Below are 25,920 nucleotides of genomic sequence, written 5' to 3'. Positions count from 1 at the left end.
CTTGCCAGGCAGGCGCTTTTGCCGCTGAGCTAAATCCCCAGCCCCCTCGATAGATATTTTTAAAAAAGACTTGATTAGTACCATTTTGTCACACATACTGATCATGTTCATCACAGGGAATTTGTACCTGTACATAATATGTTGTAATTGTTCTTTTTCCCTTTTTCCTCCCCTCCCTCAGCTCTTCTTCCTCTCACCATTTACAAAAGCTTTGTTGCCATTTTTTCTCCTCCATTCTGTTTTTTAATTCCTTTTCTTGTTCTTCCTTTCCCACTCTCCCCTCCCTTATTCCCCTTGCCATTTGAACATGTTCTTCCTACTTCCCAATATTAAAAAAATTAAAAGACTTCTAACTACACTAATAAGAAGTAGGAGGAGGCTGCCCAATAACATGTTAGTGTATTCTTGGTGGAATAGCACTGTTAACCTTCCAGAAATTTTTAAAAAGGTTAAAGAGAATATTCTGAATGATTGTATGCCAGCAAATTAACCTGTGGGAACGAGGAAATTTCTAGATACAAAATACCAAAACGTACTCATGAAGAAATAGAAAATCCAAAGATATCTATAACAATAAAAAGTTTAAGAAGTAATAAAAAAAACTCACAAAGAAAAACGCAGGTGTAGATGGCTTGATTCACAAACTCTATCAAACATTTACACAGTAATTAACATCAATTCTTCCACATTCTGTGAAGTCAGTATCACTCTATCATCTAAAGCAAAGACATCAAGAAAAGAATACTGAATGCCAAGGTCCCTTATGAATATAAATGCAAAATTCTTCAGCAAAGTACTACCAATCAAACATAACAAAATATTGGAAGGATTGTACAAACAAGTGTGATCTAAGGAATGAAAATTTGCTTCAGCATATGAAAATGTATCAATGTGATATCATACATTAAAAGAATAAAAGACAAAAACCACAAAGTTTCGTTAATGTTTAAAAGTATTTCATAAATATACAACACTGTTTTATAATTTAAAACAAAATAAAAAACCAAGGAGTTAAAGGGACTTTTTCTCAAACTAATAAAGGGCATCCACATAAAGAGTTATCACTTCAGGTAGCATAATATCCGATGTTGGAGAGTAAAAAATTTTCCTTAAGATCGGGAAAAGACAAGAATGTCTATCTCTACTGCTGCTTTTTAAGATTGAGTTGGAGGTCCTCACCAGGGTGATTAAACAAGAAAAATGAGTTACACATATTTAGATTTAAATGAATAATTCAAATCACCTTGCCTTGCAGTTGATGTAAATAATCTTGTGCACAGAAAATCCAAAGGAATATACAAAAATCTTAGGGCTAATAAATGAATTAGCCTGACTGAGGGCATGAGATCAATGTAACAAAAGTTAGTTGTATTTCTATATATTAGCAATAAAACCTCCAAAAATGGAATTAAGAAAACACACCAGTGGGTTCTTAGTGAAGCGCCTATAGACTCTTTTCCTGCAGGTTGCTACACTGCTTCCCGGAAATCTCGAGGTGTACTCATCTCTGGTTTTCCCTGTCATAATCTGCTCGCTAATATATCTTCCACTACCTTCTTTCTCATTCCTTCCAATCCTACTTTCTCCCCCAGTGCTTGTCTTGTCCTCTTTTGGGTCACTCCTCAAATAAATGACTTGCAACACTCTTCTTCTCAGAGGGAACTCAAAGTAAGATACCTCTAGTGGCGCATACCTGGATTTCACCTCGTTGTCCAGTCTAACTATTCCTTTACCCATGCTGCACTCATTAGAGAAAAACACTGAACAGAACTTGAGGCTGTTAATTCAGATCTTTTAACAAGTCTATCTGAATGTGTACACGACACTGTCAAAGCAAATCTGAATTTGGCAAAGGAGAGATTTTATTCTATATACAAAATTACTTCAGAAGGGAAGAGATTATTGTAATAAGAAGAGGGAAACTATTACAAGGGGGAGAAGCTCCAAATAAGAGATCTGCAAATATCTCAGAAGAGTAGGCAGAAAAAGACTTTACTCCTATAAAGATGGGTAAATAAGGCTAACTGTGGGAAGCCTGAAATGTGGGGAAAGTGGAACAAAGGAGATTGAAATTGGAAAATGTTTTACCCTATAGTCATCTTATTCCTATGATTATCCCTTTAGAAGAGATTATTTATGCACTCTCAGCCTCAGGGTGGGTGAAGTTCAGGCACCTATGAGAGAAAGAGATTAACCAATGTCTGATTAGCAAACATTCTGTTACAGTTCATCACAGGGCCAGACTGGGTCAGCTAATCATGGGTTAGGCAAAAACAGCAACTGGACAGTCTGTGTCTGGCCTCATCACCGGTAAACAGGAGGCTGTTTTAGGCTCTTTTTTCTCATTGGCACACAATGCCTGACACCTACAGTTGAAAGCAGGAGTGGTTTAATTTGGCTCTGCTTCCGCAGTTATAGGTACCTGGTTCTCAGGTAGGAAGGGCATGGTGGAAGGCTTGGGCAGAGGAGGGCTGTTCACTTCGTGATACACAGGAAGCAGAGAGAGAGAGAGGAGCGGGGAGGCAGAGCTACCCTTCAGGTCTCCACTGCCCCGTGACCCTCCTCTTCTGATCAGACCCCACCTCCTCCCCCATGCTTAACTCTGAAGTCTTCAGTGGGTGAATCTGGTGATGAGTAGAGCGTCCCATGGTCTAGTCACCTTTTTAAAAGCCCACCTTAGGGCTGGGGATTTAGCTCAGCGGCAAAGCACCTGCCTGGCAAGTGCAAGGTCATGAGTTTGATTTCTGGTACTGGAAGAAAAATGAAAACGAAAAGCCCACCTCTTGAATTTTCTTTTTTTTTTGGTCCTGAGTTTGATTCCTCATACCGAAACAAACAAACAAACAAACAAACAAACAAACAAAAAGCCCACCTCTGAACAAATGAGGCTTTGGGGGTAACATTCCAGTTCTAAACCAACAGAGAGGCCATCTGTGAGGTTCATCCATGTCATATGGGGAAGAGACATTTCTTGCATTTGGAGGGTTTCTGAGCACAATGGAAGGGAGGTCTCGCAACCTTCACAATTGTGTAGGATCTCAGGGCTCAGGTAATGTTCAATGTATTCTTCACCTGATCCCCTCTAACTTTAGTTTACTTAACTGCAAAATTAACCATTGAACCTGATTTGTAGTCTCCAAACTTTTTTTTAAGAAGGACATTCTTTCTTAAAAGAAAGCTTACAGCCAGGCATGGTGGTGCATAGCACCCTATATTTCCATAAGGGGCTGGAACCCCTCTATCACCTGTCAATAGCCACCACTGTCTGAAATGTCCCCTGTGTTCCCTAAACTTTTAGATCAGCCCTTCTTGACCCTAGGCTTTGACCTTCCTTTTCTTAGAAAATTAATGTGAGAAAATTTAGAATTACAAATTATTTCTCTGCCAGCCAAAATACAGATTAAATATCTTCCAAACTTCTGGCTAGTTTTGAAATGGGTGTGCTGTTGTCTTTGTCAAGGTCCTGGGAGCTGGCCCTCTGAGATGGAATCTTTGCAGGAGTCAGCTTCCTCATCTTCCAGATCTGTTGGAAGGTGAGACCTAAACCAGCAATAACAGCCAATTAGCAATCGAAAGACTTAATCACTTGGGTGAACCAACCTCCTAGAGTCCTCCAGTAGTTTCTCCCAGCTCACCACCCCAGCTCTTCAATCCTTCTCACCTCTGTTTGGAATGGAATTAAGTTTAGTTTCTCCTCAACTGCAGTAGCCTTGAAGGGAGTCTTCCCTGCCGGCTTACTTCTGCCTATTATAATTTTTCTTTGACAGAATTTGTAGGTTAATTTATTTGCATGTTTCCTTTTGATCATTCTCTAAAACCTGAGAAATCAGTGTTGAGGTCTGCATTCAGAGGAATCTGCAAATAAAGTTTGTAAATTAGTTTTGCTTGTTGAAAACAAACAGCGTCCAGAATTGTCTAACACGTGACTAAAGAATCACAATGGCATTGTCCTTGCTTCTTTTCCCTCTAACATTCCCCGAAACTTGTCAACTCAGTGCTGTTTTTCTCTTAGCCTCAGCTTTGGAAGGCTCATGGCCCATTTACCATGAATTGAAACAGAGAACCATGCGCTCACTGTAATGCCCCGTCCCCACATTCGAGATGAAGCTTAGAAACTTTGAAGTTACTTTAAAGAGAGGAACATTCTCTCTCAGGTCCTTTCTCTATCCCTCCCCAAAGAGCACATTATCAGGATGCCAATATCTCTCTCATCCCTTGTTAACAGCAGCAAGTCTAGCATTCTGAAACTAAAAATGGAATGAATCAATCAGTTAATCAAAATGAACTGACCAAATCAACTAGCAGCTAGAGTAAAAGGTCCATGGAATTCTCAGGAGGTATAATCTTTTCAAGTCTCTTTCATTCCTTTCAGCCCAGTGTCTCTTCACTCTCCTTCATCACCTTTAAGGAGATTTGCATATAAATGGCATTCTTTTTATTTCTTCAGAGATCACCAGCCCCTCATTGCTTACTCTCAACCTGAAATGTAACCCTTGCTTTGTAGCTCCACAATTGGTTCTGTAAAAATGATTATGTTGTCACAAACAGGATTAGCACTTCAGGCAGAAGATGACCAGAAGGAGCAGAGGACTCTTAATAAGTAAAGATTCCCATATCTTCCAAATGTGCTTACCTAGAAGAAGAGCTGTCATCATTGGGGGAGGGGAAAAACAAAGACATTGCTAAGCATATCTATATTCAAAAATTTTTAGAATTTAAAAATGAAAAATCATTTTCCCACAGAATCACAACTCAGGGTTTAAAATAAAAAAAATCACTCTATATTTAGTAGGAAGAAATAGAATTCCTTTTATTTCAAAAATTCTTAGTCGTAGTGAAAGAGTTAGGGAAAAAAGTAAAAGTAAAATGTTCCTAATCTCCAGGAATACTAAAAATTCTGATGTCCAAGATAATTTACTACACACACACACTTTATTGCACATACTACTATGCATATATAATCTGTTACTATATTTATTATCTGTATATACTATACAAAATGTATGTATACACAAACAAAATTTGTTAACATTAGCATCAGAGTAACTGTCACTTAACAATATTATCTGGATGTCACGGTCAATGTCAAACAGCAACCATAATAAAATAACAGTAGTACATTTATAGAGGTTTAAGAGTTGCACCTTCACCAGTGAAAAAATAGGAGGCAAGTGTTTCTTCACTCTGCTAACCAGACCAACCAACGAGAGAAGAGAGAAAGGGCAGCCTTGGAGAAGCTTGATTGACTGGTGGATGGATAAGGTCAACCACACAAGTTGGTCTGAGAATTGTAAACCTGCTCATGCCCCCAGCCTCTGCTGCAGGTCAGAGAGAAGTTCTTGAAAAGACTGACGGCAGCACATAGCTTCGGACTTTCATTCCTTTTCCCTAGAACTCTCCCAAACAGTGCTGCCTTCTTTCATTTTCCACTGTTTTAAGGAAGCTAATACCTTCATTGTGTAATTGTTTTTTGTTTTTTTTTCCAGTTTTTTTCCGGTACCGGGAATCGAACTGACGACCTTGCACTTGCCAGGCAGGTGCTGTGCCGCTGAGCTAAATCCTCAGCCCCTGTAATTGCTTTTGTACATGTATGCAGGAGTCCTTCCAGGGAAATGGTGCTGTTGGCACTTTACCTCACAGAGGATTCAGTCATCACTCCTGTGCATGTGTCTCCATAACTGTTTGGCTAGAACATTCAGCTCTTTCTCTAAAGCCAGTGTAAAATGACTCATGCTTCCTCCTGTTTGAATAAAACTATAACACTGTCATCCATTCCGAGATGAATTGTCAGTACTTACCAGAATGTTCAAAAGCATCCATGAAGCTATACCTAAAACTGTAAAATGGCATTTGAAGCCATCTGAAGATATTGGCAATCAGAAATCCAAGGAATAGAAAATTACTATGATTATTGGCCCTTGTGCTTGAAAGCATCTCTTCTCTTCTTTCCTCATTTAAAATCATATGATCTCTTTACAGACAAGATTTGTAGAATGAAATAAACAGAGAGCCTCTGTATTAGTAATCAGATTATATATCCATACATAAATTTAAGAATAAGGAGGGGACAGAGAAAGAGAGAATAAAGAAATAAGCTTTTGCTCTTTGTGAAAGCACCCGTGTCCACTACGCTCTCCAGCTGGACGTTTGCCCAGTACTTAGAACTGGATCGAAGAAAAGCCATGAGCTTTGACCTTTGATTCCAGGCACCAGAAGCCCATGGCTCTAGAGCTTCTGGCACCTTCTGTATGTCAGGTCTGAGCCTAGGGGAAAGGAAACTGCCCCTCCCCTAGGCACAGACTGAGATGGAACAAGCAGAGGAAGGAGAGCAAAGGGTCCAGAGATGCCCAATTCAACATCAGCCCTCCAGATGAAACCTACTTCAGAAGATGCCTTGCCTTCACCATGAGGGTCATACATGGCTTTCCAGCAGTGTGAATGTTGGTGTCACTTTACTCCCTGTCCAGGTAACCCGTCCTAAGGACAAAGTTAAGCGTTAAGCTCTGGACAACAGGCAGATGCAAGTGGAAACAGGTTCAGCCTTTCTATTTCTCAAAGAAATGAAAGACAAGAAAAATGAAGACAAGGACGCTGGCAATAGCTGAAGTTATGGGTAGGAAGAGGAGCCAGGTTTGGTGTCCATCATGGCGGAGTGCTTCTGAGGAAAGAAGGTCTTCCTGAGGTTGTGTGAAAGCAACAGAAAAAGCTGCATTGCCCAACGCTCAGTACATGAAGAGCTACTCAGGGCAGCATGAATAACAGAACACTGACAGTTTCTATCCATGTGAAAAACCAAGTTAAACTCATTTACAAGGGTCAGTCCACTCCCTTTCAAAGCAATTCTGGAACTGTGTGGGGGACTCCAGCTTCTCAGCTGGCTTATTAGCATTTTTAGCAGGAGATGCCAGTCAAAAGCAGAGCGAGGCTTTTTGTCTTCATGCTCTCCTCTTTGTATCCTTTCTGCTGAAAATGAGCTTGAAATCTTTGAAACTGAGGCTCCCTTTCAATAGCAAACTTCAAAAGAGTCAGTATAAAGTGTAGCTGTAAAAGTAGGTTCTTCTCCACACATTCAGAATAGAAACTCTTCCCTGGGGAAATTAAACAGGCAATAATGGGTAGCTATGTCCTTCTTTCCTTCCTTCTTTCCTTCCTTCCCTCCCTCCCTCCCTCCCTCCTTCCTTCCTTGCTTCCTTCCTTCCCTCCCTCCATCCATCCTTCTTTCCTTCCTTCCTTCCTTCCTTCCTTCCCTCCCTCCATCCATCCTTCTTTCCTTCCTTCCTTCCTTCCTTCCTTCCTTCCTTCCTTCCTTCCTTCTTTCCTTTCTTTCTTTTCCTTCTTCCTTCTTCTTTCCTTCTTCCTTCTTCCTTCCTTCTTCCTTATTCCTTCCTTCAAAAAATATTTACCAAAATATCACACAAGTCTGGACATATTGCTAGTGCTGGGGAAACAGAGTTGAGCACAAAAAGCTGTCTTTGTGTTTTTTCCTTTGAGTCCAGGACACCAACAACCATGAACAGAGGCAGCCAGTAAATCAGAGTTTATTTAAGAGTAGAAAAAGCAAAGGCTGGGGATTTAGCTCAGCGGCAGAGGGCCTGCCTGGCAAGCTCAAGATTGTGAGTTCAGTTCCAGGTACAGGGAAAAAACCAAACAAACAAACAAAAAAAGGCTGTAGCAGGTGGCTTGCAGAGAGGAAAAGCTGCAAGAAGAATAGAAAAAGCCTGTGTACTCCATGAGGACCCCCATCAGCACCTTCTGAGTCCCAAGTACTCATAAAGGGTGGAGTGTAGCAAACTAGAATGCAGATCAGGAGATGCAGATTGCTGTCCTGAGCCCAAAGCCCTAACAACCACGATCTCAGCAGCGTGGTCACGGGTATGAGCTCAGATCTCAACTGCAGAGTCCAATTTTGCTACTGAGAAGCTATGTGGCCTGGGCAAGATATATAAATTCCCCTGGCCTCAGTTTTTGTTCCTGTTGGATGTGTGTAATGATAACCCTTCCTTTCCCACACAGGATGGAAGGAATTATGTAAGAAATTTATCCAGCACATGGTCAGTCCTGTAGATGTTAATTATCATCACCATGCTCTGCAAACACCAAGGCACAGATGTTCTAGCTATTTTTTAAAGAACTTGGTACTATCAGTGTCCCAAGGATTCAAGATGAATCTTTTATAATCCTTATGCCTCTCCTGCCGCCCCCTCCCACTCACACCTCCGTAATAGCTGTGCTTCTTCAGATCATTACTCATCTCAGGAACCACCATGCTTCTCCTTTGGTCAGGCTTATTCACTTGTCTAGCATTTGGTGCTTTTCTGAGAAATGAATGGAAATTGAAAGGGCCACTAAGTTCATCTAACTTGCAAAACCAACTTACACTGTGAGCTACGGTGTGAAGTGTTTGGCTAATTAATGCTGACTGCTTTAGATTTTGTTCCCATAAAGTCCTGTGCACTCGAGAGCATGCAAGTATTTGTAGCTCACCCTGGAAGGAGCTCTCCAAATCAATCATAGCACAAGGACAGTTGTGATCACATTCCATCAGAAATGAAGGCAGGGGGAAACCTAAGTTTCTTTCCTGAAAACTGAAGCATATCTCAAAGGATTCCATAGTGTTATGTTTCAATTAACTCCTGTCAGTAAGGGCTAACTGTGCCTTCTAATTTCTTGTTAACTGACTTACGATACATTTGACCCTTGAATATAAGAGCGTTTTGTCTATCACTATTAAAAGAGATGCATATTTTCTCCTGCACCTACAAATAATCAAGGAGTTTGAAAGGTTTCCCTGGGGAGCCCAAGGGGATTCACTTACTGAGACTTCCATCAGCACACGCACCATCCATACATTTGCCCAAATTAATCTGTTCACATTAGCCAGCCTGCTTCCCGCTTTGCCCAAAATAAAATACATTGTGCTTTCCCAGTGTTTTTATCCAAGTAATTGAAGTTATTTTACAACTTCCATCCTTTCTACAATGGACTACTCTTCCTTAAGATAAGACAGGATGTTATTATTCTTAAGATGATGTTGAAGTTGTGTTCACTACTGTTTTACCCTTTTATAGGATGGTTGTCAGAGTTGTGTGTGTGCGTATAATCTCCTTGCACTTTCATACATGATGTGTTGGTTTGGGGATATTTTTGCAAGGGAGAACAATATAATGCAGGATACATATTTTATATGATCATTTATAATAAGTCACCCGAAGAATGATATACAAAAGGGTAGAGGAAATCTGTCCACACACTAAGACTAAGGAATCCAGCTGAGGGCCTGGATCCTGCGACAATGTCCTGCGCGAGTACAGCTTAAGACCTAGAGCTCATAACAATGCCTCCCATGAGTCCAACTGGAGGCCCAGAACCCATCACAATATCTCATGCAGGCCTATTTCATGGATCTGTGCTGGGAAGGCCCACAGGTCAGTGGTGGAATCTAGAAAGTACGTGCCAGAAGGACAAAGGATCTTGTTAGCAGGCTGAAGGATCTGCACTGGAGCCAGGAAGCGATGCTCAGCAGAACCAGAGCTCCTCTGCAAAGTACCACAGCCATCCTCAGCAACAGTGAGGTCCCAAGTTCCTCAAAGGATGAAGACAGCTGAGTTCCCATCAGGAAAGCCAGTGCAGCAAGCTTCTTCAGGAGACTGAGCTGTGCACCATGTTCCCCTCCAGAGCCAGGAAGTGATGATCAGAGTGAGGACAAGAGCTCTCCCAAAGTGAACTGAAGTTATTCTCAGTGCCAACAAGGTCCCAAGCTCCTTGGAGGATGAGAACAGCCAAGTTCATCAGGAAAACCAGCATGACCAGCTCCTCCAAAACAACCAACAGCTTCTACCAGATCCAACAGCCCTTCGCAAGTCCCAACAGCCATAAATTTTCCTTCTCCAGTTCTGCCTCTTAATGCTGCTGGCAACAATCCCCAGGTGGGCCTCCCACACCCAGCACCATGCTTACTCAGTTCAGCTGGGGGTTATAAACTGACCACTAGTTAACAATCCACTACACATGGATAAGATTTCATTTGTAATTACCTTGTTATAAAAAGTTTAACAAAGAAGGAAAAGAAGTATTCAGAAAAATGATCTATCTTTATAAAATGAATCTTGAACATAATTTCCTATTTCTCTGATCCTCATAATTGAAAGCATTAATAAGAAAACCATATATTTATTTATTTCCCAGCCAGAGCTGGTATTGCCCATCTGGAGTCACTATTGTCTATGTGTTGCTTTGCAGCCGTTACTAGAATCTGTGTGGAGTGGCTCTTTGTCTTTGAACTTTGCAATGCCTCCTTCAGAAAGGCAACCCAGAGGATGCTGGCCAGTAAGATTCTATCAGCTCCAGAGACACACAAGCTGTACTCATCCTGAGTTACCCTAGAACACTGAGCATCTCCCATGGAACCCTTCCTGGAGTCACTGATAGGCTCATTCTTTAAGTTCACAAGATAAGCACCCACTCAGTTTTTAAATGCAAAAAGAAAAAGAGGTGGCCTCAATGATATCAGTCACTGCCTGACACTGGGTCTCGCTCCTAGCAGACTGAAATGCACACAGCCATCTGCGGGAGCTGTACTAGTCCTTTCTTCCCCACTGCTTTATTATTCTGCCCTTTAGCCCCACAAACAGAATTATATAGCCTGAGCCCTGGGTTTCTTCTTTCTCTTTATCTTTTGTTGACACCTAGGCTATGGGAAACATTGGTAATGACAATTTTACTACATTGAAAACATGTAAAAAAGCTAATGTTAAATTGTTCAGACATTTAGAAAAACATCTTATTGTAGACTAAAACTGGTTATTCACTCAATAACCACTGTTCTATTTCTGCCTTATTATATTCCTGTTAAGTGGGGGGCAGTATGCTCCAGTCTAGAACTAGGAAAACTATATTTGTACCATGTTTAAATAATAGTTAAGTTAAATAATAGTTGTATAGTTCAGCTTGGAGTACTAAGTCACAGACTAATAAAAATGAGCTCCTTCCCTTGGTCCTTTCATAACAGGATCACGATGATCATTATTCTGTGTTTCACAAAGTAGCTTAAAATCTGGTTGCCTTTAACGAGATTCCCAGTGCAAATAGACCTGAAGCTGACAAAGTAAACGTTGTAACTTAATAGTGACTCTGTGAACTAGAAAACCATCACTGAATTAGTAGTTTTCTAGTAAGTAACGTCATGTTCACCATGGTCTGTGATTCAGTGAATGCAAAGGCAGTGATAAGCAAAGGAAGAACAAATCAGGGTTATCCATCAGAGAAAACACTGCTGAATGCTATGTGAATAGTTCCTATGCACACGGAAATCTCATGTAAGATGGTATAACACTGGACATAATCTTTCAACAAAAAATTTATCCATTATTCTCCAAGCACTGAGATAAGTATCTAAATGCCAACTTACTAAAGACATTATCCAGGATTGTAAGAAATTTGTACATTTTGCTATTTGGTTTTACAGTAATATACAAGGTTAGTTGCCTGAAACATTTACAGAGCATGTTGAGCTCCCTAGATATCACGAGGAAACTGTAACTGAAGAATGAAGAAAATCAGCTTTGGTTTACAAGTGTCTTAGGCATTTCTCAGAATCAAGAGAGCGTAATGGAATATACTTTGTGCTCTGGGACTTGGACTCAGGCACTTTTAAAGCAGATCATTCAAAGTAGGAGCCTGGTTGGAAGTTGGCAAAGTTTGTGGTGGACTATTTAAGACCAGAGGACACAAGGTCAAGGAAGCAAGTGTTGATAAATAAACTGATAAGTGAGATGTTTATCCAAGTTTCTAATAAATTGATCTATAGGAATTTCCTGAGGCAAACATGGAAGATATTTGTTAGATTACAGCTATATCTTTCCAAGGCAAAAGTTTCCTGAAGGAACAATAAAGTCATATTGATTAAGTATTTCTGAAGTCTCATTTATGCTCTGTGATCTCAGTTCACAGGGGTCCTTTTACTTTTCAAAGATATAGTTATTAAAGTAACAGACATGTCTTTTGTATTTTTGTAGCATATTTATTTTTATCTTCAAAAATTATTACTAAGCTCTGCTATGTGAAAATCACTGCATTCTGTAATTTACAGAACACAAGGACAAATAGTGAAAAGTCCTAGCAATGAGAAAACTAACCAATAAGAAATAGAAAATATATCAAAATGCAGATGAAAGAGAAAAATAAGATGAATTGCTAAGAGAGAAACGTTTTCAAGACAAAGAGATTCTTGTTGTCTGAGAAATTTCAAGAGTTTTGCAGAAGTGGTAACTTTTCAAAGCATTAAGGCTGGGTCACATAGAGATGAAAGAATGAATGTCCCAGGTGGATGAGTGAGCTAAACAAAGAAATAGATTATACAAGAAACGACAAAAATCACTGTTATGGTTTGTGTGGAGGCTTCCCCTAAGCCTCATGTAGTCATGGGGCAGGTTTCCAGAGTTTTCGATTGATCATGGTCCAGTGCTGGGATTATGGGTGTGAGTGCTATACCCACCCTGGGGGTGGTAGTTTGCATACACTTCAAGGGAGGGAAAGAGGCTTGCTTACTCATCTTCCCTTATTGTTCTTGCTGCTTTTGCTGTTTTCTGCCACCATGAACTGTTGCCCTCTGCCATGTGCCACTCTACCTTGAAACCAGAGTATGAACTGAAACCCCTAGCAACTGTGAGCTAAATACACTTTTCCTTCCTTAATTCTGGACATCACATATTTTGTCTCAGCAACAAGAGAAAAGTAACAAAGACAAAAAGCCTGATGCCCAGAATTAAGGAAGAAAAGTTTTATTTAGCTTAGATTTTGTGGAGGTTTCAGTCCATACTTGGCTGGCTCCATGGCAGAGTGGGACATGGCAGAGGGCAAATGTAAATGGCAACAGAAAACAGCAGAGCTAACAAGAACAAAAGGGAGGAGTGGCAGAGAAAAGCAAGCCTCTTTTCCTCCCTTGTAAGCAGTCTACCCTCACCCAGGGGGCATGTAGCACTCACATAATCTCCATGCCCTCCTCTTAGGCAGATTCAGGACGAATACAAAGTAAGCACCCTGGCTACCTGCTGAGTCACATAGTTAACCTTCTAAACTTCTCAAATTGACACAATGAACAACATTCCAAAAGGGTAAAGCATATTCTTTTCACCCCAAGTTGCAGAAATGCTGAGTCACTTAGCCAAACCTCTAGGCTCCTCAAGTTGACACAATATATCAACCATAATACAAAACAATGGTTAATACAAAAATATGTAGAAATTAATATCATACAAAAATATGGAAACTATGACAAAGTAAAATTTGAAAGCTAAGCTAAATTTTGATATTTTTATTTTATAGCAAATGAAAAACAAAGACAATTTAATTCATGCTTTTATGCAAATTGATGTCCCCAAAATATTAATCTGGAAGCAGAAGCACTGCATATGAGCCAACTTGCGATCTTAGCTACTATTGTATACCTAAGCATGTTGAATAAAACATTATAAGCTATCTCTCAATTAACTGGCTTGCAATAAAGCAAAGAAATCGAAAGAGATAACAAATAGATGAATCAAACCAGCACCTCCAACTCCTTGAGGAGATTTGAGGGGCCACAGCATGCAGGGTGAAAGCTTGTGAATCCTGTAAGATGACAAGTTAGATCCAGCACACCTTTCACAAGCTTGCATAGAAAGTCTAGGAACTGAGAACTAATCCTCCTCTGAAAGGGCAGAGCAACAAAGAAACATCATCAATCAGTGAAAGGAGACAATGACAAACAGAACCGGAAGTCTAGAAAGTATAATCCTACCCAGATAAAATCTTCTCCTTTCACTGAATTGCACTTCATGAGATTATCACTGTTGTTGGAAAAATTTATTTTTAAACTACATCATATGTATATGGGTGATCAATAAATTATTGCTTCAACTTCAGGTTCTCTCATGTTACAGTAAATGTTAAATGTACTACAAGTGGAGGAGATAGTATGATAAACTCCCACAAAACCATCAAGTTTCATCAACAATCAGTAAATGGCAAAACCAGCTCCTTCTAAAAGACTGCTGACTCCCAGATTATTTTGAAGCAAAATTATACTCTTCAATTTTATTTCATAAATTCTTTGTCATGTAGCTATAAAGTACAAAGCTTTTAAAAAAGTAACATTGTCTTTATAACATGAAATATTAGTAATGACTTCTTATTATGAAATATTAAATGCCGTGATTCCTCCAAATGACTCATTCTTTTGTTTGGTTTTGTTTTTGCTTACAGTTTGCTAGACTGAATGAGAATATTTCTGTTTGATATGCCTCCGAAGCTTTTTATCTGTGATTTTTGGTACTCTTTTCTCTCCTTCCACAGCATTTATTTGTTGAAGGAAATGTGATGTTTGTTGCCTATAGTTTTTCACTTTTGAAAGTTTGCTGATGGCATTGCTGTGATGCTTTTCATGTTATCATGTTTGTTTTGGAAGGAGAGTTCTGCAAGTGGTGGTGTCTGCTTCCTATTGAATCACATCAGAGGTACACAGTGTCTGGCTGTCTTTTGCTAAGATTAATCAGTTGGTTTAGGAATTGTCAGTTTGGTTTATGCATTATAAAAATCCCCAATGGCCTTTTTACTTCATTGATCATTGCTTAAATCCATTTTTGCATTAATGATCTAATAGCTGGCATTTTCATGAAAAACTAAACAGAACTTTTTCAGCAAAAGTTTTCTTTTTCTTAAATAGAGCACATACCCTAAGATACAGTGCATACAGTAAGATCAAATTATTATCTGATTATTTGTTGTATTTTCTAAGTTTTCAGGACAATAAGCTGGTTTCTAGGATCTTCCAAAATGATTAATGAGGTATCGTATATCCCATTTAGGTTATAATTATGACAACTTGATGTGCCAGTTCTTTGACTCTGGATTTCTTCACTGTGATAAAATATTCTAGACTTATCTACAACATTACCCTTCCAGAAGCAGAAACCAATAACTTTTCCAGGGTATTTAGAGATCACAATCTAGATAATAAGTATACTAAGAGGCACTGAATATGTCGTCATTTCTTGGTCTTTTCAGGGGTCAGGGTTAGGATATATGCGTTTTTAGGTGGAAATTATGAGTCCAGACAGATACTTATAGTTTAAATTTAGAATCCCATGGACTTTTGATTAACTTGTGCTACAGTCTCTTTAATAATAATACACTAGGTTGCTAATATATTTAGAATTTCCTAAATACAAGCACAGACAAATTTAGAAACGCAAACCAAAGAGGAAGACTGTGGACAGCAGAACCATTGAGTACTATTCCTGAAATGTTTCTCAGTATTTTAACCAGAGCACAGTTTAACAAGGATATAATTATCTGAATTTTCTTTTACTACATTAATATTTTGTGAATAAATCACTTATTTTGCCTGACAAATGCAAAATATTTTAAAATTATTTAATTTTAAATATTTAAGTATATATTTTCATTATCTTTACAAATTTAAGTGATAAATTTATTTACCTGGGCAAGTTTCCTTGTTAGTTAAGGACCTTTGTTTACATATTTTTTCATCATGCAAACTTTCAATAGAAAACATAAAGTATATATTTAGTATATTCATTTAATATATACTATAGTATAAATTCAAGCATAGAAAAAAGAGATGAAATGAACAGTGTTTCAAATATACATTTACTATAGTTTTGATAGTACTAGGAGAGAATGTCAATTCACTTTCAAGCACCAATCATTACATCTGTGAGTCCACAGAGTATTAAGTGGAACTGGAATTTGGTGAGTGGTGAGGCTGGCATATAAATATTTGGGTAATGAAAGGTTTACAATAATGGAAGAATGTGATATCTAAGAAAAACAATATGGAGAGTCACTGAAAAAATATTGGAAACAAATAAAAGGGGCCCATAGACAATTCTGTTTTAAATATTGGAAGAAAGGTAAAAATACACAAAATTACAAAATGAGCTCCAGGAACTAGAATAAAATCAGGCAAAGAAGAGGAGCTCTCCTATGATAGGATACTCAGTGATGGCTAATACAAAAAAAATAAGGAATTAAGGATAATCAGTTATTTTTTATCCTATCAATAACCACTTCATTTCTTTTTCTGCTTTTAGAAAAAAGAACATTTCAGCTAGAAATATGATTTTGAAGACAATAATCTGGAAGGAAAACACATATGTATATTTTTCTTTAAAGTAGTTTGGCAGTGATAGGAAGAAAGCAAATTTACACAAACTTGATCTTTTGTGATCGTGGGCAGAAACAGGATGAAATATCATCAGGTCTTATAATTTCAAAGGGCCTAGTAGGATGCACAAATTAAAGCTAGGAAAAATATGAAAGTAATTCTTGCTAGAGCTGTTTGATAAACATGTGCTATGTTCCCAACTATCATTTGTGCTTTCACATACAGCTCCTAAGAAGCATACATATATTGCTGATTTCAGGTTCTTTTTAAAATTGGTATTATTACTGGAAATTCTTTTTTATTTAATGCAAATTAATCATACATATTAATGGAATTGTTTATTCAGTTCATACTAATGGGATTCATACATCCCAAAGGTTTTAATACACATGAAGAGCATTATAGTCACTACTTCTGTGTATTTACCTGAACGTCATCTTGAGCGCTAGAAGTGGTGCACAAGTTGTGAAGGTGAATTACTTGCAGTTCAGAAGCAGCCAGGTCTGATTTCCTCAACATTATATCTACTTCTCTTTCATCAAGTCATAAGTCGCTTGAATCAAGAGTAGCTAGCATCTGGGACATGAGACCCAGATTGGGAAAGAGCTGCTTGTGGTACCCATTTGACTGAGTGGGACAGTGCTAGTGTCACTCACACCTGGCCTGGAGTTATGCTCTTCCACAGATCAGCTTCTTTCCCTGGGACAGAACCTTGGACAGTGTTATGTATTCCATGCAAAGTCATTGCTTGATTATCTGGCAGTAATCACAAACTCTACAGCTCATACATGGAAATCCTGTGGTCAGACTTTAATAATGACTCAGTGACCTGGTCACTATACCAATTTGCAACAAAATTTACTACCTTTCCTCATTTATACTTTTCAACACTTGAAGACTAAGCAGTTACCCCAAGAAAAGCACTTTTTAAAAATCTATCTTAAATGACAGTCCAAAAAAAAAAGTCCAAAATTAGAAGCTTAGAGATTTGGACAGCAAATGAAAGACATTAATTAAATCATTGGCATGCTGAAACTAAAGTAAGAAACATATTTTAATCATGAAATCCCTATACAGCAGATATTAATGGAATGTCTGCTAGAATAAATGATGCAAAGATTATAAATAGGACCTGATATGTTCTTATGAACTATAGAGAAATAAGCAAATACAGGCACTTAGAAAATGGAATATATAACACATCAGTGATAACACAATTTAATTGGGAATAAATTAAATCTGGAATTAATAAACCACATCACATACACGCATATTTTTAAAAGAGTTATAATTTTGTGTACTATGCACTTGCATTTTAGATATTCATAACTACAGTAATTCTAATGGTTTTCCAAAGCTACACACTCAGGTAGCCTATGTCTACAGCTGGCCTTTCCAGGGTATAAGCATAAAACCTTGGAAGAATAAAAACCTGAAATATTTCCATTGATTAATTGATTATAAGAGCTGGAAAGTAAACTCACGCTAGCTTAAACAAATAGAGACTTTATTGTAGGATGTAGCATGATGTGCTAGGACACACGATCATCAGTGACATGAAAAACACTGTCAATTATCTCTTGCTTCTGTCTCTCCCTCTCTCTCCCTCCCTCTCTCTCTCTTTCTGTCTCCCTCTCTCTCTCTCTCTCTCACTCACTTTCTCTCTTTGATTCTGTGCTTCTTCATACATTGAGGTCATTCAGTCCCTCATTAGGAAGTTTCTGTTCTCTTACTTGTGGAAGGCAAGATTAGAGACAGAAATGTCCTACACTCACAATGTATATAATCCTGTCCCAGAATATACAAATAAACTGTCATCATACTGGTTTAAATTTCATGGACAAATTACTAAGACCAGTTGGATGAATCTATAGTTCCCAGAGAGAAAATAACGTCCATTAAATACATAGCATTTTCTAGCACCTTAACTGCTATTTAAGCAATATGGTGAGAAATAGGTGACCTATTGTTTCTAGGTAGTGACACTCATAATTTTACTGATAGTTTGGTAAGGCTAAGTATTCCTGATATATTTTAGTAAATTATCTACTTTAGAGGTAGTAGAACTTTCTGTCTTGTCTTCCCTTGTACCTATTCAATGACTGCCGTCCTTGTTTTCCTAGAATTCAAGGGTTTCCTGGAATTTTGAACTTTTAACCCTAAATTTGGTACACTTTTGGACAAAGCAGGACAGTCGGTCAGCCTGAGGCATACCATCCGTTCTCATGGGGATGGTGTTGGAGACATGCAGCTCCCTGAGGCAACATGCTCAGATTCCAGGAATGCAGCCCCTGTAATATCAGAGCCATGAGATGAGCTCTGAGCTCCTGGCAGTCATGCTGTCATCTTCCATGGAGTGGAATTTAGGGAATATTCTGGCTATATAAATGGTAAACCTGGATCTTCAGCCACTTTAGATATTCCATCCACTATCTAATACCCTTTAACTCATTTTTTTCCTTTCTTACAATGAAACAAGTTCTGATTTTTACAATGAGGAATCATGAATAATACACTGGAAAAGCTGGAAAATCAGTTCAACTGAGCCTTTAATTTGTCATCTACAAATTGAAAATAAGAATGTCCTCCACTGGATTTGGACAAAGCATGAGGTACACATGCATGGAAATGTCCCAGAGAAACACTGTACAATTAAAGTGAATTCATAATTATAATAATAAAAAAGAATAATCTCTCCAGTTATTTTGAAAAATTGTGAATATCAAAGGGGATGATATATGTGAAACTACAATGTATTGAAAAATTCTGCAAATATGTAAGATAATTATTAAAGAATTCACTAGATACAGTAGAACAATCTTCACACAGTCTGAAAGATAAATGTTGTAACTTCTTTGCAAAATGAGTGTTGAATACATTCTTAGATTGGTGGGTCACACATCTTATCTTGATAAATAGGTTTTAGTATTTCAATTGCATCATTCCTTGTAATCTTAGCCTCAAATGATAACATATGCTCAGGAATAATAATAGGGAAGATTGTGTTACTTTCTCTTAAAGCACAAACTCTGAGAAAAATAATTAGTATGTGTCATCACTTGTTATGAGACGGCAATGTATGAATCATCAATTGTCAGCATATTACACATTTAAGTGGTTTTACATATACTGCTTGTACAAGACAGTACCATCATATAGTAAGATAAAAACAAGAATTTCAATATACAGGGGAAGCCCTTTTAAATACTAATACAACTTGTTTGGGCAAACCTTTTTCTAAAAAGAGACTATCAAGCGATGCTCTTGATTGGGTCTGTCATTCCAACCATGACTTATCATCAGCTCTTCCCTTTCCATTCTACCACACTGGTTATTTTATGGTTTAAGCCATGGAAGTTCAGTCCAAAGGATTTTTTTAATGGAAAAATGTATAGTGACTACCAACAGAAGGACTTGTCCCTTCTCTTTATAGAAAGTAATAATTTTGCAATCCACATATTTTTTGAAGGAGCTTCCTTATTATTCAGGTATGACTATGCCACCTAGCCACAGAGGCGAGCTTGACTGATGTTCTGCTCATATCATACCGTACCATCATGTTTAGAATTCGCATGTCCACAGAGGCATAGTATACCTAAGTTAGGTAATTATTACATTTTCCACACAAGATTTTATGAAAATAACGTCCAGTAAGTGGTATTGTAATGGACGAAGTTAGATATGTTTAGAAGGTTCTGGTAGCTATGACTCTGGGGACTTGGAAAAGCAGATTTTCAAGAAGAAATGAGTGCAGTGTAAAGGATGAAGCATAAATAATATGATAGTCTCCTGGCTGCTTCTTCCAGGGATCCCTAATGCTTCACTGAGGCCTCGTCTTTCCTGAGGATTGGTTCAGATTACTACAACCAAGTCCTTCTTGACCCAGCAGTGGTTGGAGTTAGAAAGCCTGAGATCCCAACTCTGTCACTGGTCCTGGCCATTTGCCCATTTGATCTCCAAGACTCAGCCACCTCACTGACACAACTGAATCACTGTGTCTTCATCAAGTTTTAAGGACTAAAACTGTGAGGTGAGATCTATGTCTAGTGAAGGGCCTTTCCTAACCGATTCTTAACCAATGTTTCTTCTCTTTTTCTTTCATGAGAATTAATACGACTGCTTCTCAGCTTGGCTTCTTACCAACAGTCTCTTTCCCTTTCTATTCCTTACACTTTAAACAGAACAGACCTCTTAAGTCAAATCTGAGTATGTCAAACAATCAAATATCATAGGGACATTTCTCTGTATTTCAAATAAAATCAAAATTTCTCAAACTTAAAACTCCACAATATCCCATTCTAGACAGCTAGCAGTTAGCCGCAATATCCTGTTCCTTGTTCCAAGTGAAATCAATGACAGGTATTACACCATCCTCCATACCATTTCCTACACTTCATTTCCTCCAATCTCACCTTCCTTTTTTCCCTGTCAAAAATCTGCCTTCCCATAAAAAACAAGCCCAAAGACTACCAAACATGCAAAGATTACCTGATAGTTTATTTACCTACTACCTGGTGAGAGTTATCACTCTTCTGCATTCTTAGAGTCTTTCGTTTTTTTTTTTCTCTAATATTTGCCTGTGTACATATTTTTATTCTCTTAATAGTGTAAGAATATTTTATCTTAAACCTTAGGCCTTCTAACATATTGATTATTACAGTAGCTTTACAGTTGACATCCCAAGGTTCAAACCATGATTTTGCTAGCTCCTACCTCATTTAGTATGGAAAAATTCATTTGCTGAGTCTCACTTTTCTTACAGTGGGGTAATAAACTATGTCTTCGTGCACTTTGTGCAATATATATTAGTGTATGTTATAAAATATCAGAACATAAATTTTTCTGTGTTAAAAGAATAACAATAGTTTTGAAAGATCATTTGCTAAATGATTAGATCATATTCTTTTTACTAGTGCACAGGAAGTTTTGCATAAAAGAGCAGGTCTAGACAGAGCCAGAGGCTTGCAAAGCATATGCACAGATGGCATTCATTCATCCAGAGCAAGGCCTTTCCTAACCGACGCTTAAACAATGCTTAACCATTCATTCACTCATTTACTCTGTATTCTTCAGTGGACATTTGATTGTGGCAACCATGAGTCAGCCATGCATTATGTTAGAATATAATCAAAACTCCATTTTAGAAAACTTAACATTTTCTGCCATGACCCCAGGACTACAATTCAGAAAGTGTTTCTTCCTCAGTGTAGACCATCTCCCTTGCTCTGAAAGAAAAGATTAAGGAAACAGCTAAAGGGAATTGCATGCACACAGATAACCCCACTTTAAAGGAAAAGCAAGCTAAAGCATATGAGACTGCAGAAGAGAGATGTGTCTTGCAAGGGGTGTGACAAAAGTTAACCACTTATCAACAGAGGTAAGTTGTTTGCTTTAGGTACATAATCTCTGTGAATTGTTTCAACAGATCTGCAGCTCAGAATAGATGTCTTTATTTCACAAAAGCCCAAAGAGAGTTCCAATAGCTTGTGAAATCTCCCTGAGTGAACTAGTAAGCTGATATCTAATGATGGAACCACTGTCCCATTGACTGGCTCTTTTCTCTCTGTTACATGGCATTTGAATTTGTGCCACACTTTCACAGAATCAGAGGTCAGCAATGTCGCATCTATGTGCTACTTTCTTTTTTATATGAGGAGAAAAATAAATCCCAGAAAAATCAATCAAGTTACCTCCCTGCCAGCCAAGAAAACACCTTAACGATGCCACCATCCCGTGTGGAATAATGACACTGGCATGTAATGTGTGAAGAATTGTCTTGATCTTTGGATCAGCTTGCACTTTCTCTAATCAGCAGGCCCATTTCCTGACCTCTGTCTGTATTTTGCATCAGCCATAGCAGCCATTTGTGCAGGCCCAGGAAGAAGCAAAGGAGCTTTTACCAGTACAAAACACACCGACCTGTTGACCTCATATCACCTTGACAACATCACACCGGCAAGACCTTGTGAAAGGCAAGAGCAGAATCCATCTGCACCTGACAAAGTTGTAAGTGGCTTGACCTTAGTAAAGTAGAGTTTAACTTTCTCTTTCAACCTTTCCCTAAGAGGGCTTTCCTCTGGGCTGGGAAGAATTATTTATCTGAAGGCATAAGACTCCTATGGCCTCAACAGTAGTAAGGTTTTGAAATGTTTAAGTATGAGCAATAGATATAAAGTGCTGCTGGAATTCCTAGTCATTTGATGATTTAAAAGGAGACTGGAAGTTGTTTCTGGTCATGCTCTCCAACTGCTCCTGTAACACTGGGCCAGCTCATCAGAGCTTCTCTCTGCTTAACTGAGTAATAACAGGGAGCCACTTTACCAGTAGGAATCATTTCATCACTGCTTTCTTCCCTTGTGCCCTAACCTGAGGACTTCAGCTCAGTACAGATCTCTTTACAAAGCAGACCATCCGCCTGGGCCAGAAAGAGCAAATAGGCAAAAAGTGCCCCATCATTTCAGATTTACTGGCACATTTCTAAGAATATAGGGTGGGAATTAAAGTAGTTGACCATAGTTTCCCCAGCTGGAATGTTCGTGAACAAAACTTTCAACCAAAGATGGAGAACTATGAAAAAGCCTGCCTACATGCTTATCATTTTCAAAAAGGAAATTTAGACACCCACTTGCAAAAATGTTGTCTTACATGAAATATTGACTTGATAGGTACTAGCAATGTTTTTTAAGAAAAAAAGAAATGGTTTTTCACAGAAGTAAACAGTTCCTCAGAGTTCTGAAATTGTGAATGTTTTTCTTTCATTTCTAAAGATGTTTAAAAAATAGACATGTTATAATACTCAAAGTGCATGAGAGCTAAATGATTAGTAAATGACTGAATGGGGGCAGGGCAGTAATCATAAAACCCATTGCAGTAAATGTTTTTTAATATAATGTATTGAGAAGAGATGATTTTACAGTCATCTATGTCTTATAGAGCACACTACACATTCAGGCACATTTATTTAATCAGAAAATGTTTTGCAATATCCTGAACAGCATAGTACTACTGGCAAGAGTTCTAGAGCCAGACCCTGAACACCATGTTATATTTTGCAGGGATTCAATATCCTCAGTTTTATGGGAAAGAAATACCACCATCACCACATGGACTGTAATGAGGATTACTTGAGAGTATTAGCTCTTACTTGCTGTACAAAGCACCACAAACTGAGTGTCTAGAGACAACTGAAATGTATTCTCTCACTATCTTGGGAGCTTGAAATTAGAAGCAGAAGGGTTGACAGGGCTACCCTCCCTCCAGAACTCCTCTGGGGGATCCTTCCAGGCCATTTCTAGCCTCAGCAGTACCAGGTATTCTTTGACCTGCTGTCTCGTCACTCTGATATCTGCCTCTGTTTCCTCCCTGTGTCTGTGTCTTCCCTTGGCTGTCCACTCTCTGTGTGTCTATTTTACAAAGACACCAGTCATACTGGATTAAAGTGTCACTTTACCCCAATATGATTTCTTTGTAACTAAATAAGTTTCAACAAATCTGTTTCCAAGTAAAGACATGTTCTGAGGTACTAGGAGTTAAGATTCAATGTTGAGGGGCAGAACATTTCAACCTGTAATAGTTTGTTAATTACTGGACTTGGTGACTAAGGTAATTAGCATGATCAGAAGTCAATAACATCGAAATCCAACTATTATGGATGTGCCTTGGGACCCGGGATGAAACAAGGCAGGGATAGAAAGAAATTACATAAGGCCCCTGATTTAAGAAGTCTACATTGTTGTACATACAGTTTGATTTAATTTATTCACTTCACAAAAGAGAAGGGAAAATCTACAAAATAAAAGAAACTAAATTATTACCTCTTAATTTTCATTATCAGGCATTACAAAATCTTAAATTTATGTTTTTGAACTCTGATTAAAAACATTCCAAGTTCCTTTGTTTTTTTATTCGTTCCTCAGTTCTGCTTGGGGTTGATATCTGCTTTTGATCTTGCAATGCTTCTTTTGTTTTTTCTCAGTACTGGGAATTGAACTCAGGGCCTCACAGCTCCCAGGCAGGTACTGTGCTGCTGAGCTACAACCAAGGACAGCATGTTTTTGATCTTGAACAAATCCTTTGTTCGTGTGGGCTGGATCCTCATCTCCAGGGTCCTCTTCCATCCCTACATTCTATGATCTAGGATAACCAATACTGTGCATGTGTCTCTCTGTTTTATGGATTTCCAACCTCTCTAAGTCATGTTTAATTTTTTCCCTGATTTGTTTTCCTTACTGTTTTTTCTCAAAATTTCCCTAAAGTGCATGTAAGCAATTATATTTTGACTATAAATTCAATCTCAATGAAATTCTTTCCTTGTTAATGTTTATTTTCTAACGACATCTATGAAAAGCGAACGCCCCTTGAAAATAATTGCTTTTCCCTTTTTATTACATGAATCCCAACAGAACAATTATAGGGTTGTTTAGATAAAAAATAGATATAAAACTCTAAGACTCAAGTTTGATTTTTCTTGCATTCTTCAGTTATACTACATATCCTATCTAAAGAACTATGATTTCTTCTTATATGAATGAAATAACGCATTTTTCAGATATAATTTTGAATTTTATATCTCTTAGCTCAAAGGATCCAGTATTTCTATTTAAAATAGCCGAAGATAAAAAAAAATTGAAGTATCCAGCAAGATTGTACTAAAGGTACATTTTAAATGATGTGTCTAGATTATTGTAGAAATAGAGAGTCTATACAAGTCTTTATACAAAAATTTAAAATTTAAATTGGTTTTTTTCATCCAGAAATTCATGTCTATCTTATTTTGTCCTCCTTTTATTTCTCTTTCTCCTAGAAAGAAGAAAGTTGTATATACATTTATTTCTTTTCTAAAAACCTATTAAGTCTTCCTTTCTCTCATTTAGACAGCTTTAAGAATTCACCTTCTCAAAAAAAACCGTTAATTTAAATTCAATGAATATTATTTCATACCTGCTCTTTCCCAGCATTTGGGACAATGAAGATACAACAAACATCACAGTCTGTCCAAGATGACAAAGAGAGAGAGAAGAAATAAGCAGAAACCACTAATATCTTTGCTGCCTCACTCTCCTGTTGCTTTTGCTTTTTTGTAGTAGTTAAAACTGAACAGCATTGTGCAAGAACTTAAACTCTGCTTTAACATCTTTCAAGTGTTAGGAACCAGAGAGAGTCATAAATTTGTAAAGAAATGATACTCTTATGGTTAATTAAGGTGAGCTATTCTTAAACATAAAAGACTAAAAACAAAATAAGGGACCACTTTTCAAGTCCCAGATGAGCAGTGCGTGCGCAAGCACGTGCGCGCACGCACGCGCGCGCGCGCACACATACACACACACACACACGCTTTGGCTGGATTTTATAGATGGGAGATGGGAGGTCTTCATACTAGAGCAATAAAGACAGGAGTATCTCAAAGGTCAGATTCGAGGTGAGGTATAAAAAAATTAGAACTGGGTAAGTCTCAGCGCAAGGGTATTTAATCAGAAGAAGTAGGCAGCAAAGGGGAGATGTGGGAGACGCCTGTGCACAGCAAGAGCTTGCAGCTGTCCTCAGGCTGTAAGTTCAGAGACAAGAGACAAACATAGTAGCATAAGAGGTTTGAAGCTCAGATGGAAGGAAACCCTGATGAACATACAGCACAGGAATGAAATGCTTATCCGTGAATTTCAGAATATTCATTGTCAGTAACAGTGGCACTGTTATTTACATCAATAACCACTCATTAAACTATTTCATCTACTAAATATTCATTAAGGATACAT

General features: G+C 38.1%; 2 long non-coding RNA genes across 2 annotated transcripts in view; both read right to left on the bottom strand.

Annotated features, from left to right (window-relative positions):
• The window catches only part of LOC102027801, a 4,693-nt gene extending 4,038 nt beyond the window's left edge, over positions 1-655 (bottom strand). Inside the window, exon 1 of the long non-coding RNA XR_259099.1 lies at positions 608-655. This is a non-coding gene — a long non-coding RNA (uncharacterized LOC102027801). The remainder of the gene's footprint in view (positions 1-607) is intronic.
• A 1,433-nt stretch (positions 656-2,088) lies between these two features.
• LOC102027594 lies at positions 2,089-4,453 on the bottom strand. Its single transcript, XR_259098.2, has 4 exons — positions 4,291-4,453; positions 3,662-3,855; positions 3,371-3,540; positions 2,089-2,174 (listed from the first exon to the last, which is right to left on the bottom strand). It is a non-coding gene; the product is annotated as an uncharacterized LOC102027594 (long non-coding RNA).
• Positions 4,454-25,920: the final 21,467 nt, after the last annotated feature.

Source organism: Chinchilla lanigera, unplaced genomic scaffold, assembly GCF_000276665.1.
Source record: "Chinchilla lanigera isolate Chin_1 unplaced genomic scaffold, ChiLan1.0 scaffold00001, whole genome shotgun sequence".
NCBI classification, from domain to species: domain Eukaryota; kingdom Metazoa; phylum Chordata; class Mammalia; order Rodentia; family Chinchillidae; genus Chinchilla; species Chinchilla lanigera.
The sequence above is the reverse complement of the archived record's forward strand: the minus strand, read 5'-3'. Positions and strand labels throughout refer to the sequence as shown.